Genomic DNA, 16,442 nt, shown 5'->3' with positions numbered 1-16,442 from the left:
CTTCTTAAAGTCCTGATTGAGTCATTCCACTGCTCAGAAATTTGGATGACTATCCCAGCCACCATCTTGACGTACAGAAGAAAGTTGCTAATACGATACTTCGCCCGACACATTGCCCTGGCCTATGTTTTCAGGCCTCACTAGGGCCCCAAACCTTTTCTCCCTACATGCAGGCATGCATGCTCACACAGATGACTCTCAGGCTCACACCCTCTCCAGCCCGGTTTCACTGAGTACTCCTTCACACCTGGGCTTTTCCTCCAGTTGTTTCCCTGACCTGAAACTACCTTCTTTTCCCTTGTTTGTCTACTGACATCCTACTCACTTGCAAAGTCCACTTCAGACCTCACATTCCCCAAGGGCTTGTCTCCCATCCCTCCAAGTAGAACATGACTGCCCCTCTCACTCAAAATCCCAGGGCCTATTTCCCAGTCTCCCTTCAAATAAAGGTAATTATGACTTATCCTCATGAGCACTTGGGAGACCAGGGTTTTGTCTTTTCAATTTGTATGTGTCCTCCAACAACATCTAGATTGATCTTTAGATAGCAGGTTATCACTAAGTTTTTGCTAGATTCTAATGCAGTCTCCAGGTCACCTTAATGAAGGCTCCCAAACAAGCTCAAAAAAAAAAAAAAAATCTACCAACCTTCAGGAATAAGAAGCAAAGGAGAGGAGCTTGGTCCTTAGCTTTCATTTTGAACAGAGCCAGCTCATAAAGGCAGAGAAACTCTTTCTTATGTTTTTCCTGGAAGACAGAGCGTAGGCCTATGATCACTAAGTGTGCTTTGTGGTCTCCGTTTCATTGTCTACTAACTTATAAGGTTTTATTTTGTTTCTAGACTGAACAACTTTGAACTCCAGGAGTTGATAATATAGCTTACCCCGGCAACAATTCCTCCACTTGGTGTCAGGTAATGGAATGACACCTCAGGTAACATGGTGGCCCCAAGCAGAAGCAACACGCAAAGTCGGATTGGAAGCTGCCTATGGTCAAAGTCTGTTTCACTCCTCTAAGCTGCTTTTTCTTAAGAAATGTGAAGGCAGCACAAAAGAAATATGCTTCCCAACTCATGGGTCTCACTGAGAGTGATTGTCCAGTTTAACACCAGGCCTGATCTTTGTAACTTAGTCTTGACAGCAACAAATTCTTTAACAACATGATCAAAAATTTATGTCCCTTTTCCCTGGGATAAATTTCTTTTGAACTTGATGGTAATTATTGAGCTCTACATGGCAACTGGGTGAATTGTTAAGTGCGTGGAACCATCTGGCTGGGGACAAATCCTTACACCTTATTAGGTGTTAGGGATTTTAGATGTGACTTAACTTTCTGGGCCTCAGTTTTAGTGTCTATAAAATGAGGACAAAGGATTATTTTGAAAGACTGTTATGATAAATTAACTGAGTCAATACATAGAAAGCGCATTGGCTAGGAACCAGGACATAAGTCGGTGTTGGATTTAATGTTAACTGTTACTGTTTCAAAGTGTTCTCTTCATCAAAGGGAAGAAACAGCAGAGAAGATTACTGGCTTCTATTATGGATTCCATCTCAAACTCCTTTTCCTCTGTTGTTTTTTCTTTTCAGAGTATGTTGGAAATCATAAGTCAACATGCAAGTGATGCACATATATTCAGTTTCACATACAACCTCATTGTTACTTCCTGGAGCCTTTCCAAGATATCTTACAAGTTATCAATCTCGCCAGGACAGAGTGTGTTTTCTGACCACTTCCCCTTTGCAATTAAGGACTGTGACCACTCGCTTACGCACAGACTGAGACCAGCAGCCTTAACCCCAAAGGAGGTCAGAAACTCCCAGCTCTTCCCGCCGAGGGGGCTAGCTGAGAACCCGATACCGTGTGTTTTAAGGCTGTGGCTACGACTGTGACCATAGGAACTGCGAACACCCACCAACACCCTGCTTCCCCCCGCCCCACTTCCTTCACTTCGATGCCATTAGCATGGTTGCAGTGCATTTGTGAATGTTTTGAGTGGAGTTAGGTTTCTGATGTTTATTGTTGAATTGCTAAAGATTTGGAGTGAAGACAAATAAGCAGACAAACAGACAAGCATAGAAATATACAGAAAACACCCTTGGACAGACCAGCACTGTGAGCAGATGTGCTCAGGATAACTGGGGTCCATGAAGGTCTGGGTTCTCCCTAGGGCCCCCAGGAGTTGGTCAGTTGCTCTGCAAAGAAAACCTGCCCTAGACACATGGGGCAAGGAGGGTTTATTTGCATAGGAAACCTGCCAGGCTGGCCTTGCAGATAGTAGGTCAGGGTGGTAAGGAGTTTTCCTGTTTACCATCTACCTCCATGGAAGCATTGAATGCAAGGCTGGAAGGGGCTAGAGAGGGCCATCGCCTCTCCTCTTTCCAGATAGTGTCTCCAGCTAAATCCAGGGCTTTGCCTCTCCGATTGTTCTCCGTAGCATGCAGAGTATAGAGAAGTAAGATAAACTCACAAAGACTTCTGAGTGTGTGTGGGAGGGCTTGGGAGTGAGGCTGGTCGGGCTGGCAATAGAAGGTCAAGTTGCATGTGTTATCCGCAGGCTTCCCCATCTGACTTCATCATGGTGCTTCTTACACACACACTTATCCACATAAACTAAACTCCACGTGGCTAGAAGCTGTGTCTCTGCCGCTTGCCACTGTGTGCCCAACATATACCACAGTGCCTGACACTTGACAGACTCTTGGTGCAGATTTGTTGAATAAGAAATAAATGTCTATTAATAGGTGTAAATACATAGGAGTTCGTATGGTCTGGATTTGAAATATTCAGTCCCATTGTCTTCATATGTACACTTGTTCACATGCACAATCATGCTAATTTTTTGTTTAGTCAATGGTTACGTTCTGTTCTTCCTTCCTTTCTCCCTCCCTCCCCTCTCTTTCTTTTTCTTTCTTTCCTTCTTGCTAAAATAGGGACGGAAGCCTTCCAAGGTCTGGAGAGAGAATATATTTGAGATCAGCCTATGAAGGCTGTGTGTGATTTCCTTGGAGAATAGACTCCAGAGGCTCTTCTATCATACTTGAAGAGGCTTATAGTTGCAAGCTTCTCCATCCAAGACAGATTATACATTCCTTCGGAGTCTCAGATTTTATCACTCCTTGGAGAGGAGCTTAAAGTTTAAAGAAACTGAAGTTACTGACTCTGGTGAGGAGGAAGTTGAATGGCACACTTTAAGATTATGAAAGGTTATGTTCTTTGAAGATGATGTTGGCTGAAGGGGTATAAATTATAGTTTAAAATATGAATCAAGAGCCTAAAATTTTACCTTTTCATCTAGTAATTCTTCTAGGAATATAGCCTAAAGCTATAACACAGAAATTAGCAAAAGTTCCACAGCCAGTAAAATTCATCGTATCATTGCCAAAACTTGGAAACAATTTTAATGTCCAGCAATGGGCAATGGCTAAGTAAATTATGGGGTGCATTCATTAAAGTGGAAAGCAGGACACTTTGCTGTGGCTATTTTGATACTGTGGATATTTTATGTCCCTAAATAACAAACCAGTGAATTCATAAGTTAAAGGAAAAAAGTGATATATTTAACACACGCCTCATCCCTGGAACCCTATTTCTTCCTATCTTTGACCCTCAACCCAGGAATTTAGCACTTGACTGGAAGATAAAGCAATCTGATGTACAAATAATTTGTAATTTAAAATCAAAGTTTAATTATTTCTTTTCAGTGTAACCAAATAGCTGTGTGTGTTAAAATAAACGTGACAACTAAAAAAATAGGGCCAAACCTTTACATATGCGGATGATATTTATAAAAAATATTTATTGATGAAGAGGAATATTAGAATAATATCAAGTAAAAAAAGGATACAAATGTGCATGTATAGTGTGATCTAAATAATATAAACAAAAAAAACAAAAAAAAAACAAAAAAATAAAAAATAAAAAAATAAATAATATAAACATATTTATATAAATATATACAGGGATTTATGTGCTAAATTATTTAATTGATCTTCACCATATAATACTATTTTAATATATAAAATTTAATATTTATATTTTATATTTTAATATATTTTACATAGATACATATTGCTTTTGTGTCAAATTAAAATATTGTAATAAAAATATAGAAAAGTAATTAAAATTACAATGTGATGGATTGGGTTAACTATTAATAAGAACTTTCTTGTAAATAGATTTTATTCTTTTAGTGATTAAAAGTTTATTATATTTCATTATATTGTACACCTGAAACTAATATAACACTATATGTTAATTATACTTTAATAGAAAATTAAAATGAAAGAAATAGAAAACAATAATAAAAAAATAATAAAATATTACATTCCTAAGCTAAAAAGGAAATGATTATGTTTATAGGATCCTTAGAAAATCTTGAATAACCAGAATTCTATTATACAAAACTTTAGTAAGTCTATATATGTATGTATTTATTTATTTTTGTTTGTTTGTTTCAAGTTTTTATTTAAATTCTAGTCAGTTAGCATCCAGTGTAATATTGGTTTCAGAGGTAGAATTTAGTGATTCATCATTTAGATATAACACTCAGTGTTCATCACTGCAAGTGCACTCGTTAACACCCATCCCCCATCTAGCCTATCCCCCACCCACCTCCCTCCATCAACCTTCAGTTTGTTCTCTGTTGTTGAGTCTGTTTCTAGTTTGCCCATCGTTTTCCTTTTTTCCACTATGTTCCCCTATGCTCATCTGTTTTGTTTCTTAAATTCCATGTATGAGTGAAATCATATGATATTTGTCTTTTTCTGACTTATTTTGCTTTGCATGATAATGGCAATGATATATATACATCTACATATATATGTTCCATTCATTAGTCGATGGACATTTGGACTTTTTCCAGAATTCAGTGACATAGATAACAAAGCTGGAAATAACCTACACTGAGTGTTTTCTTACCTTGCCCTTGACTCTGATCCCTACTCTCAATTTGTGAGGCTCAGCTCTCTCAGGGTTATAGATCCAGACTAGGATAGGCCTCAAGAAAGGGCAGGAGTGGTCTGTAGTGGCCTTTAGGGGTTTCAGTATATGGCAAACTCTTTAATAACATGGCAGCAATGAATAGCAAAAGGGATCACATACTTGTGATGGAAAAGAAAATAAAGACATCTTATCTTCTGAGTAAATTAAAAGTAATACCGTTCATTTCATTAGTAATTTTGGCTATTTGTGTGTGGTATATGGAAGAGGGTGTTTATAGGGAAGGTATTTTATTCCCATGGATCCCAACAAAATACTATTTGGATGAAGAGCATCTGATAACTTTCCATGGCAGCTGGATTTTCCTAAGGCCAGCTTTGTGAGAATTGGCCTGTACTTTGGGAACGAAAACCTCAGAGGTTCTCTGTCCTCCCTGAGGGCAGACTAGATCCTGGAAACAGTTTCTATGGCTCTAAAGACTAATTCATTCTGGACAATGGGAAAAGAAGGAACAGGAGAAAGAGAGAGAGAGAGAGAGAGAGAGATCAATGAATTGCTGTAACTTATTTGCTACATTTTGTAAAAGTATCTAGTGGTAGAAAAATGGCTCCAACCAGGGCGGGAAGAGTGCCCTGGTGTTTCTTCCCATTCTATGTTCAAGTTAGTAAGAGAAGATACCTGGCAAAGAGATCATACCCCTTCTAAGAAGTATATGGCCCTACAGAGAAGGAGCTGGGAAAAGCTTGTATTAGTTTGCTAGGGCTGCCATACTAAAGTACCATAGACTAACTTAAAACACAGAAATTTGTTTTCTCACAGTTTTGGAGGCGATAAGCTCAAGATCAAGATGTTGGGAAGGTTGGTTCCTTCTGGAGGCCCAAAGGGAAGGATCTTTTCTGGGCTTCTTTCCTTCTCTTATAGATGGTGATCTTCCTCCTGTGTCTTCACATTGTCTTCTTTTTATGGGTTTGTGTCCAAATTTCCTCTTGTAAGGACCCCAGTCATATCAGACCTCATTCTAACTTAATTACCTCTGTAAAGACCCTATCTCCAAATGTAGTCACATTCTGAGATTCTGGAGTTTGGGACTTCAAAAAATATGAGTTTTGGGGGGATACACAATTCAACCATAACAAAGCCTGTTTATTTCAGACTATGGCTTCGTCTGGCATAGGTATATTCTCCAATCTTTCCTGTCTGTAGGTCTGGGGTCCCCAACTCTTTACACCAGTGAGAGAGGGTAAAGACAATCAACGAGCAAACATTGCGTACAAGACTCCTCTCTTATAGAAGGTACTGGATGAGCCATCTACTCAATCCCAGCCTAGATTGGACCTTGTTCACTTTCTAAATGGAGCAGCTGCCGAAAAAGCAAAATTTTATGGTGAATCCAAAATAGTCTGAAACTATGAAGCTGGGCAGCTTGGCTGTGTGGTGGAGCCCATTAATTATAGTGTGTCCTGATCATGTTTATTTGTCTAAACTTTTCTTGGTATTGCAGAGCTGCCCCCCCCCCCCGTTGGACATTAAACAACAAAAAAAGTGAGAGCCCATGGAGCTATAGTCATCTCCCCTGTGGCTCAGGTCTATGGTGGGACAGCACAAGGAGACATGCTGTGTCTCCCTGGGAGGAACTCTGCATGATGTGGGCTCACCTGGGTCCCATTAGAGAGAGATTTTCCTGAGAGCAGTTGTGGGTCTCCGGAACCAGTTGCCATCTCACTTATCATTAGCCAAATACTTTGCACCTTAAACTAATGGTTGGGAATGAGGGGGATGGGTGATAAGGTCAGAGAAACACTCGCAAGTCCTCTCCTAAATGTCTTTTGTCCCTGCCCCAGACTGTGGTAAAATAGAGCAGGGACCAGCTGGTCAGCCTTGTTTGTTTAAGCTGTTGACTAATCTCTGAGTTCATGTGCTGAGCTGGTTCATGAAGTTCTTGAACTTTTATTATCCTTGGACTTTTGGCACAGTGAACATGAAATAAGAAACTGGCACTGTTTTTAAAAGAAGCCTATGAGATTGAATGAAGTGAATGTTTGACTTCAAATTAAGAAGTTCAAGGGATTCAAATAAATTTGCACAGTATTTGTTGATGGCTACCGTGCCAGGCACTGCACTAGGCTCTGGGATCCGAGTTGAAACTGAATTTTCTTCTCAGCTCTATCAAGAGCTCTACTCATTGAGGCTGCCTCTGGAATCATTGGGCAGCGTTGACCCTGTTTCTCTGAAACAATGTTTTAAATGCAAAATACTAAGAAGCAGATAGAAATCGGGAAAAAATGAGAAGTGCATATAGATCTGTGCTGTCCAATATGGTAGCCACCAGCCTCAGTGACTGATGAGGAACTGAGGAAATCCAGTCTGCTAGCTGCATTATCCATATTTCAAGTGTCCCATATCTATATGTGCCTAGTGGCTACCATATTGCATAACACCAGTATAGAACATTCTACTGATGAGAATGTTCTATAGGATGGTGCTGATGTAGATAATGAACAAATACATATGGTTTCATATTGAATATTTTTCATTTGAAAGCATTTTTGCAAACTTCTGCATATGAACCCTGGGAAGGCCCATTAAGGTTGCTAATTTGTATCTCGGGACTGGAAACAATCTTAAAGATTACCTAGATTAATTAATCCACTCTACAAAATCTCCACCAAGCCTCTATCTATGTTGGGTTTGAAAATGGCAACAATGGACATTTGCCTTGAAGGCAGTGGATTTTCTCAATGAATTCCCCCCTAGTTCAAAATAGTTGGTATAATTTAGTACAAGACTCTTTGCAAATATTAAGGAATTTCTATTCTTACAAATGCCTTTGCAGATGAGTCACAAAATTTCCATTAGAATCGTGTATAGAAAGAGTAAATGTCAAATGCAAATGTAAATGTCAAAAATAAAATGAAGCTATGATGTCATCTGCCCACTTGTCCTACAGTATGCTAATAATAATTTAAAAATTAAGTTTGGATGTATTAATACAGCCAGATAGATGACTTCTTTCCTGAGAGTGATCTTAAACATTTCCGAATGATTTTCTTTCTCCAAAATATTTCAACCATCGAAAAGTAAGCAAATTATCCAGATAAATAATTAAGTTTACCTTTTATAACACCCACCTCTTGAGAATTATCATCAATCATTACAGGAAAACTTTCGTAGAGTATCTCTGCTTGAGTAAGTAGGGCATACTGATGCACTCCAACCTTTTCCAAAAGTCTTGGCATTGCTAACACTATGGTGCTGAGCTGGGTCATTGCACCACTGAGATGCACAGGCTGGGTGACTTTACAGTCACCCTATAGTGCGACCTTGCAGTCACTCTACTGTGTCTTCCTTCCTTGTTTGGTAATTATTCTGACTGCTCTTGCTGAGAGGCTCTAGCTGCAATTGGATATTCTTCACTGGAGGGGAGATTTCATTGCTTCACTTCTATCTCTTTTCATGCACACTGGATTTATTTAAAGATAAGAATCTGAAATGACTATCCTTCTAAGATTTCTAATTATTATTAAGTAAAGTGCGCAGATGCTGACAGCAATCTGAATGGCCGATAAGTATTGCTGTGTAGTAGTCATAGTAATAACAAGGACACAAAAGAAGAATGAAAAGAATGTAACATGCATATATTCAGCACCATCCTAAGGCTTTGTATATGATGACTCAAATTGTATTCATAACAACCCATAAGCTAGAAGACGCTTTCTTGATTTTTTTAAATGACCTAAGGCATAAGAAACATGGGTCACCCAGCCAGTTTGGTGGAAAAGCCTGTATTTAATCCCAGGGCATGTGGTCCCAGAGACCCTCTTTTTAACTATTTTGTTTTAGGACAGAGTTCTAGTTTTCACTTTGTAATAGAGCATGAATGTATGCATGTTAAACAATCACTTATTTCTATCCTCTATTTTTGCATGGGGACCTTTGACAAAAGCCATATACTGTTTTACAAGAGTCTTTTTGGGGGTAGCCCGGGTGGCTCAGTGGTTTAGCGCTGCCTGCAGCCCAGGGTGTGATCCTGGAGACCCAGGACCATGTCCCATGTCCTCCCTGCCTGGAACCTGCTTCTTCCTCTGCCTGTGTCTCTGCCTCTCTCTCTCTCTCTCTCTCTCTCTCTCTCTCTCTCTCTGTGTGTGTGTCTCTCATGAATCTCATGAATAAATAAATAAAATCTTTAAAAAGTCAGTTTGGTAAAACAACATAAGATCTGTAGTCAGAATGGATACGACTGTTGTTCAAGCATTCAATACGTACTACTTTCAACAGAGTCCCATTTGAGTATCTTTAGTTTTTAGTCTTTTTTTTCTACCTTTCCCAGAAGGCTAATAATACCTCATTTGCATATGAGTACCTATACACCTTTGTCGGGGTGGTGGCAATGATGGTATCTGCCATCTTGGTCATTTCTGAAATGTATTCACTCAGAAACATCTCATCAGATGTATTTTTTGCATCTGTGTTGCTGTTTCAATGTTTTAAGATTAAAAGAGCCACTTTATTCAATAACACTGATTAGGTGCCTGATGTGTGCCAGGGATTTTGCTAGATGATGAGAATATAATAATGAATACAATAATGTCTTCAAGGCTCCTATGGTCTGCTGGGAAGACACTCATTTATAAACAGATGAAATCCCTGAAGAAACGAGGTAATGAAGAAAGTGACAGGTTAAAGGTGAGTGAGGGATACAAGAGGAAGGGCTCTTAGAAAAATCCAGGGATTTGGGAAAAGCCAGGAGGTGATATCACCTGGACTGAAACTTGATAGCTGAGCAAGAGTCAAGAAAATAAATGGAAGTGGCAGAGAGAACTTCATAGGTGCACTCAGACCTGGGGTATGACATGGAGCGCATCCAATCGGCTCCAGCTCCAGGGTTTCTTCTCTCAGTGAAGGGTGCCTCTTTGTTGCAGAAAATGAAAACCTGTAGGGCATCTTGGACTCCTCCCTCATCCTCTCCCTCCACAGCCAGTGCACTCCAGCTCCTAAATGCTTCTGGGACCCATCACTTCTCTCCAGTACTTCCACCACCACCCTGGGTGTTTCTTGCCTCTCTTTGGCAGTGGTCTGGTAGCTGGCTCCCAGCCTCCAGGCTAGCTCTGTCCATCTCTTTCCACCACTCTCCTCCAAACTCATTCACCACATTGCAGCCAAAGCCTCTAAATTGCAAATCAGAATAGGCCATATCTCTGAGAGGGGGAAAAGACTTTCAATGACTCTCCTTTGCTTTCAGAATAAAATTTAAATTTTTATCATGACTGGCAAAAGCTTGGTCTTTTAATCTCTGCTTATTTTTCTGGTCTCGTCTTTACCCATTCCTTCCTCACACTCTGATCAAACTATACTGAACTTCTTGTAGTTCCTTGAATGCATCCTGTTTTGCTTCTGGGCCTTTATATGTGTGTTTTCACTAGTTTGGGGGTAACTATTACTCATCCCACAAGTCTCATCTTAAATACGGCTTCTCCAAAAAAAGTCCTTCCTGAACTGCCTCGTCTGGGTTCAGAACTTCTCTTCTGTGCTCCCAGAGCACATTTTACTAATTACACTATATGGTAAGTGGCTGTTTCCTTGAGCAACAGCACGTTAAAGTGGAACCAAAATACTAGGTGGCAAAAACTCCCATGGTTCAGAGAAGATACTTGTAGAGAAGGAATCTGGAAACCAGATTAAGGATATAAATAATTGAGGATGAAATAACCAAGGGCTGGTTTGTTTAGAGAATTTATGAGAAAGGTGTTGAGAGGGACCGGTTGGACAGCTTGATCTTTGTTCTGAAGTTTGAGATGACAGAGACTGAGATTTCTCCGATGTCTAAAAAGACTAAAAGTAAATGGTTGTGGCTGGAGCTGCCTGTCTAGTGGCAGGGCTAAGATGAAGCTGTACTGGGAGCAAAATATGTTTTCATTGACAACAAGGCAGAAGTGTGTACTGGGGATAAGATGCGGGCAGCCAAGGAGGAGACAGTCTGAGGATAATATTTTAAGAGATTTCATACAAAAGGGCTTCCAGCCAGAGACAGGCTGTGGCCAGAAGAAAGAAAAAGGGATATACTATTAGCTGAAGAAACTGGGGGTGTAGTTATCTAAAATAACTTAAAAATAAGTAGTTATCTATCTGACTGAAGACGTTTTGGGTGGGAATTTTTTCAAGGAAACATGAAAATGCCCCATGAAATAATTACCTCTGAATATTCACTCACCAAGCCCAAAGAATGCCAGCCCAGGTTATAATTGTGCCAGTTGAATAAAACCTTTCCCATCCTTTGCCACTCCTGCTTCCATCCTCCACCCCCCCCCCCAACACACACACAGCAGCCCCTCGAGCCCAGGGTCATTTTTCCAGACTAGTAGTCCTAAACTGTGGGAGGGAAGAAGATTCAACTCTAAATGGAATCAAAATTTTTCTTATTTAACTATTTCCTTTAAAAAAGGAAATTAGCAGACTGAGTTCTCAGGACTAACGTGACCAGAGAACTGTGTATTATGTAAGTGTTAACAAAGAAATTATGAGACTCGTCTGAGACTTCCAGGGAAAAGGAAAAGAAAAATACAGATTACTGAGTGGTTTTAAGTTTTTTTTTTCTTTTTTCTTTGTCTTTTGGTTTCAGCAGTTTAATTGTGGTGTGCCTAAATGTGGATCACTTTATATATATCTTGTTTGGGATTTTCCAACTTTTTCAATCCAGGAGCTGATGTCTTTATTCAGTTTGTAAAATTCTCAACATAATCTCCCCATATGTTGTTTCTTGCCTATTCTTTCCTTTTCTTCTAGAACTCCAATTACACATATGTTAGACCCTTTGATGATATACCACATATTTCTAATGACATATTGTTTTATTTTCTAATTAGTTTTCCTTTATGAGCTTGAGTTTGGAAATCTACTTAACAGCCTTTGAATTCACAGGCTTTTTTTTTTTTTAATGTCTGGTCTGCTAGTAAGCTCATCCAACAAATTCTTAATTTAAGATACCTTATTTTTATTTTCTACTATATTAATTCGATTATTTTTTTAAGATTTTATTTATTTACTCATGAGAGAAACAGAGAGAAAGGCAGAGACATAGGCAGAGAGAGAGAGGCAGGCTCCCCGTGGGAAGCCCGATACAGGACTTGATCCCCAGGTCCCAGGATCATGCCCTGAGCCAAAGGCAGAGGCTCAACCACCGAGCCAACTAGGCATCCTTCATTTGATTATTTTTAAGCCATTCCATTTCTTTGCTGAAATTCTCTATTTTCTTTACACTTTCCCCCACTTTCTTTATCATAATTATTATAGTTATTAAAAATTTTGCCTACTATTTCCAGTATTTGGGTCATCTCTAGGTCCACATCTATTGAATGTTCCAGCTTCCTCTCATGTCATGTAAATTTTAAAATTGCATGATAGGCATCATGTATAAAAGAGCTAATGTAGATATTAACATGCAGCCAAGATGAAGAGGACTTCATACAAAAATCAAGCTGGGCTGTAGTTTAATTTCAGTTCAACTCTTGTTTCAAATATCTTGAAGGCTATATTTGCTTTGTGCTCATTATAAATCTTTCTCTCCAGCAATATTTTCAAAAACTCCTAACTGCCACTGTGAACTTAATGGCTTTTCAATACTAAAAACTGTCCTAATGACATCAGTGATGGTTTTAATTGAATGTGATTTTGGGGTATTATATAATGAAATATGTACACACTGGGAAGATCTGTAAAATTCAGTGAATGAATATTTCCCAAATGACCATGCCTGATATTACAAAGTTATTTCTGGGGAAGAGATGCATTCAAGAAAAAAAAGATAGACCAATGGATATGATTGCAATGGAAGAGGAAAACTTCGCTGAAGGTTTTAGATGCCATGGTGCAAATAATGGCTAAAAAATGACCACTTGTTGAGTTTTGGTATAGTAGAAAGGGAGAACACTACAATTATCAGGAAAGGCAATTAAAATATTCCTCTCTTTGGGATGCCTGGGTGGCTCAGTGGTTGAGCATCTGCCTTCAGCTCAGAGCATGACTCCGGCCCTGGGATCGAGTCCCTCTGCCTACGTCTCTGCCTCTCTCTCTCTGTGTCCCTTATGAATAAAATAAATAAAATCTTTAGAAAATAATAATTTTTTAAAAATTATTTTTATAATTATTTTTATAATTATTTTTAATTTTATAATTATTTTTATTTTTTATAATTATTTTTCATAAAATATGTTAGATATTGTCACCACAAAGAATAAAAGGTCTCTGTTTGAATATCTAATCTGTAAATATTAATAGCTATAACCCACATTTAAAAATTCAGCTCTTGGAGGCACCTGAGTGGCTCAGTTGGTTAAGTGTCTGACTCTTGATTTCTGCTCAGGTCATGATCTCAGAGTTGTGAGACTGAGCCCTTTGTGGAGCTCATTGCTGAACACTGAGCATGGAGCCTGTTTAAGATTCTCTCTCCCTCTCCCTTTGCTTCTCATCCCCCCTTCTGTATGCATTCTCTCTCTAAAAAAACAAAACAAAACAAAAAACACTTCAGCTCTTGGGGGTCTCTGATTTTTAAGGGAATAAAAAGGTCCTGAGACTACAATGTTTGAGAACTGCTGCTATATAATTAAGTTCTATAAACTTGATATTAAAATTTTATAGAATTAGCACTAAAAAATACATTCCTCATTATTGCACAGGCATATCATGCATGTAAGTTTGCTGTGTAAGTTTTCCTAGGCTATCAATGCATTTAGAGAGATTTAGAGAGTGACATCATTTGGGTACTTTCCTCTTCAACATGCAGTCTTCTCCCCAGTCCAGCCCTCTGTTATTAGAATACCAGAATCGTTTGCACATATTTTTCTTTTTAATTAATTAATTTAATTAATTTTTAAAAAGATTTTATTTCTTTATTCAAGAGAGACACAGAGAGAGGGGCAGAGACATAGGAGAGGGAGAAGCAAGCTCCCCATTTGGAGCCTGATGTGGGACTTGATCCTGGGACCCCAGGATCACGCCCTGAGCCGAAGGTAGAGGCTCAACCACTGAGCCACCCAGGCATCCCTTATTAATTTATTTTTTTATTATGATTTTAAAATTTCAGTATAATTAACATACAGTGTTATATTAGTTTCAGGTGTACAAATAGTGATTCAACAATTACTCAGTGCTCATCATCCCCTTCACCTATTTCACTAGTCCTCTGCACCCACCTCCCTCTGGGAACCACCAGTTTGTTCTCTATAGTTAAGAGTCTGGGTTTTCTTGTTTGTCTCTTTTTTTATTTTATTCATTTGTTCTGTTTCTTAAATTCCACATATGAGTGAAATCATATGGTATTTGTCTTGCATATTCTTTTCTTTATTTCTTCATTCGTTTTACAAACATTCTTTATGCACTGTGTTAAGGCAGTAGGAATACAAAGATAATTTCCCTCAGGAGCTAACAGTCTAGTAAGTTAGAGAAGTATATTAAAGATTATAAAAAGGGTTTCAGAAATATGATAACATATACACATAGTGTAACAAAGAACATAGAGAAGTGGTGCCCGGCCTTTGGAAAGGTATCAAGAAAAGCTTCATTAAGGACAAGGGGACTTAACTGTATGTTTAAAGATGAGCTAGTAATCAGATGAAAGACTCCGGGAAGGTCAAATCTGGCAGAAAAGACCGAATGACCCAAGGTATAGAAGAAAGAAGTGGGAGGGTGCAAGCAATCCTGTGTTGCTGGGGCATAAGGTGAAAGGCTGGAGGGTGAAAAGAGGCAATGAGGGAGATAGAACCAGAAGATGCTAAAAAGATGGTAAGGAGCTTGAGAGCCATCTGATTGGCCAGTGCAGTTTAAGGGGGCTCCACAAAGCCCTGGCAAGGCCTGAAATCTGCAAGTCTGTGGGAATGCTTTGTATGGCCAGCACATGGGTTGAAAATGGATAGGAACACTTTTCTCCAACTTGCCAGTCTTCCGCATTCTCCATGGTCTTGTGTCTCCTTTTCCTGTTTCATCAATGTCTATATGTTCCCCTGCCTACTGACCATTTTACTTACACTTAGGCCATTTGTGTTGTATTGATCATTTGTGTTGTATTGACCATTTGACCACAGGTGTTTCCCACCGAGTTTTTACCAAATCTTGTTCATTAAACCCTTGATATATGAAGCACTGCACCACCCCCATCCTCCCCCTCCGTGCAAATTAGAAAATTTGAAAATCAATGTATATCAAATCCCTTTTCCAGAGATTTACAATATACTTTTGCACATTACTGTCACTGATGAGATGTGCATTAGACAAAAAGCAACTGATTTTATTTCCAAGCTAATCTGACCTTGGGCCCCCCTCTTTGTTTAAGTGAATGCCAAGTAACATCTAGAGAAGCCATTTGAGAGTGTAATTCCAGAATGCCTGAGTCTCTGAGATTCTCTCAGGGGTTCTGCGAGGTCAGAAGTATTTCCTAATAATACTACAGCATTATTGTCCTTTTTCCTTCTCATTCTCCCAGGAGTGTGTAGTGGAGTTTTCTAGAGGTTGTATGATGTTCAGTATTATAACAGATTAAATACGGAAATGCTTATGAGGATAGATTAAGCCAGATAGTAATGAGATTTGAAAAAAGGTAAAACAGAGTCACTTTTCTCCCTACTTAAAAAAATACAAATGGTTATTTCTATAAAACTCTACTGTGCTAACATGCTAATAGGTTAAAAAAATCTCAGTTTAGATTTCTAATGTGCCAAATATTCACAAATATAACTCACATGAACAAAAGCCCTTTGGGGTCCTCACTAACTCTTAAGAATAGAAAGAAGTCCTGAAACCAAAGAGTGTGAATACTGCTGACCTCGCAGAATCACTGGTAGTGAGTAACTAGTGTTTTTGCCTGCCCAGCAGCACAGCATCAATTCTTTGTCTTTGATATCTGCACTTTAATTTTCCTTTGGGAGTTCTCTCTCCTCTCCTCTCAGCCCATAGGTTCAGATTGGGTTAACTCAATCCCCTGGCTCCAGGGAAAGGCTTTTGATGAAGGCCTGTGCCCAACCATGCCCAGATCTAGACCTAATGCTACATTTCCCAATTACATGCACCAATAAATTGTCCCTTGACTCCAAAGAACTTTCACCTTAATACACCAGGGTACCAGGAAATGCAACTTGAGAAATGTTGATCTCATCATCATCACGTTTTGTAGCTGAGTATAGACATAAACTTGAATATTCAGTTTTGGTTTTGGTCTTGACATCTCTTAATACCTTAGCTCGCTGGGGCTTTGACTTAATTATTTTGTGATTTTGGAAACAAAGTAACTGGTTCATTGATTGAGATAAAAATAAATATATTTATGAATTCATAGTAAGTAAGACAGACGTGTTTAATTGGAAAGATATATTAAACCAATAATTATAACACAGAATCATTCTCTGCCTAAAATAGCCCCCTGGTCACTCTCTCCCGGGTACCTACTATTCAGGGATTAGTTTTAATCATTATCTTTGCCTAGGAAGTCTGTTCTGACACTCCAGAATAGTTAGCCC

The sequence above is a fragment of the Nyctereutes procyonoides genome, unplaced genomic scaffold (assembly GCF_905146905.1).
Source record: "Nyctereutes procyonoides isolate TBG_1078 unplaced genomic scaffold, NYPRO_anot_genome, whole genome shotgun sequence".
In the NCBI taxonomy this organism is placed as follows: domain Eukaryota; kingdom Metazoa; phylum Chordata; class Mammalia; order Carnivora; family Canidae; genus Nyctereutes; species Nyctereutes procyonoides.
This window is presented reverse-complemented; position numbering follows the sequence as displayed.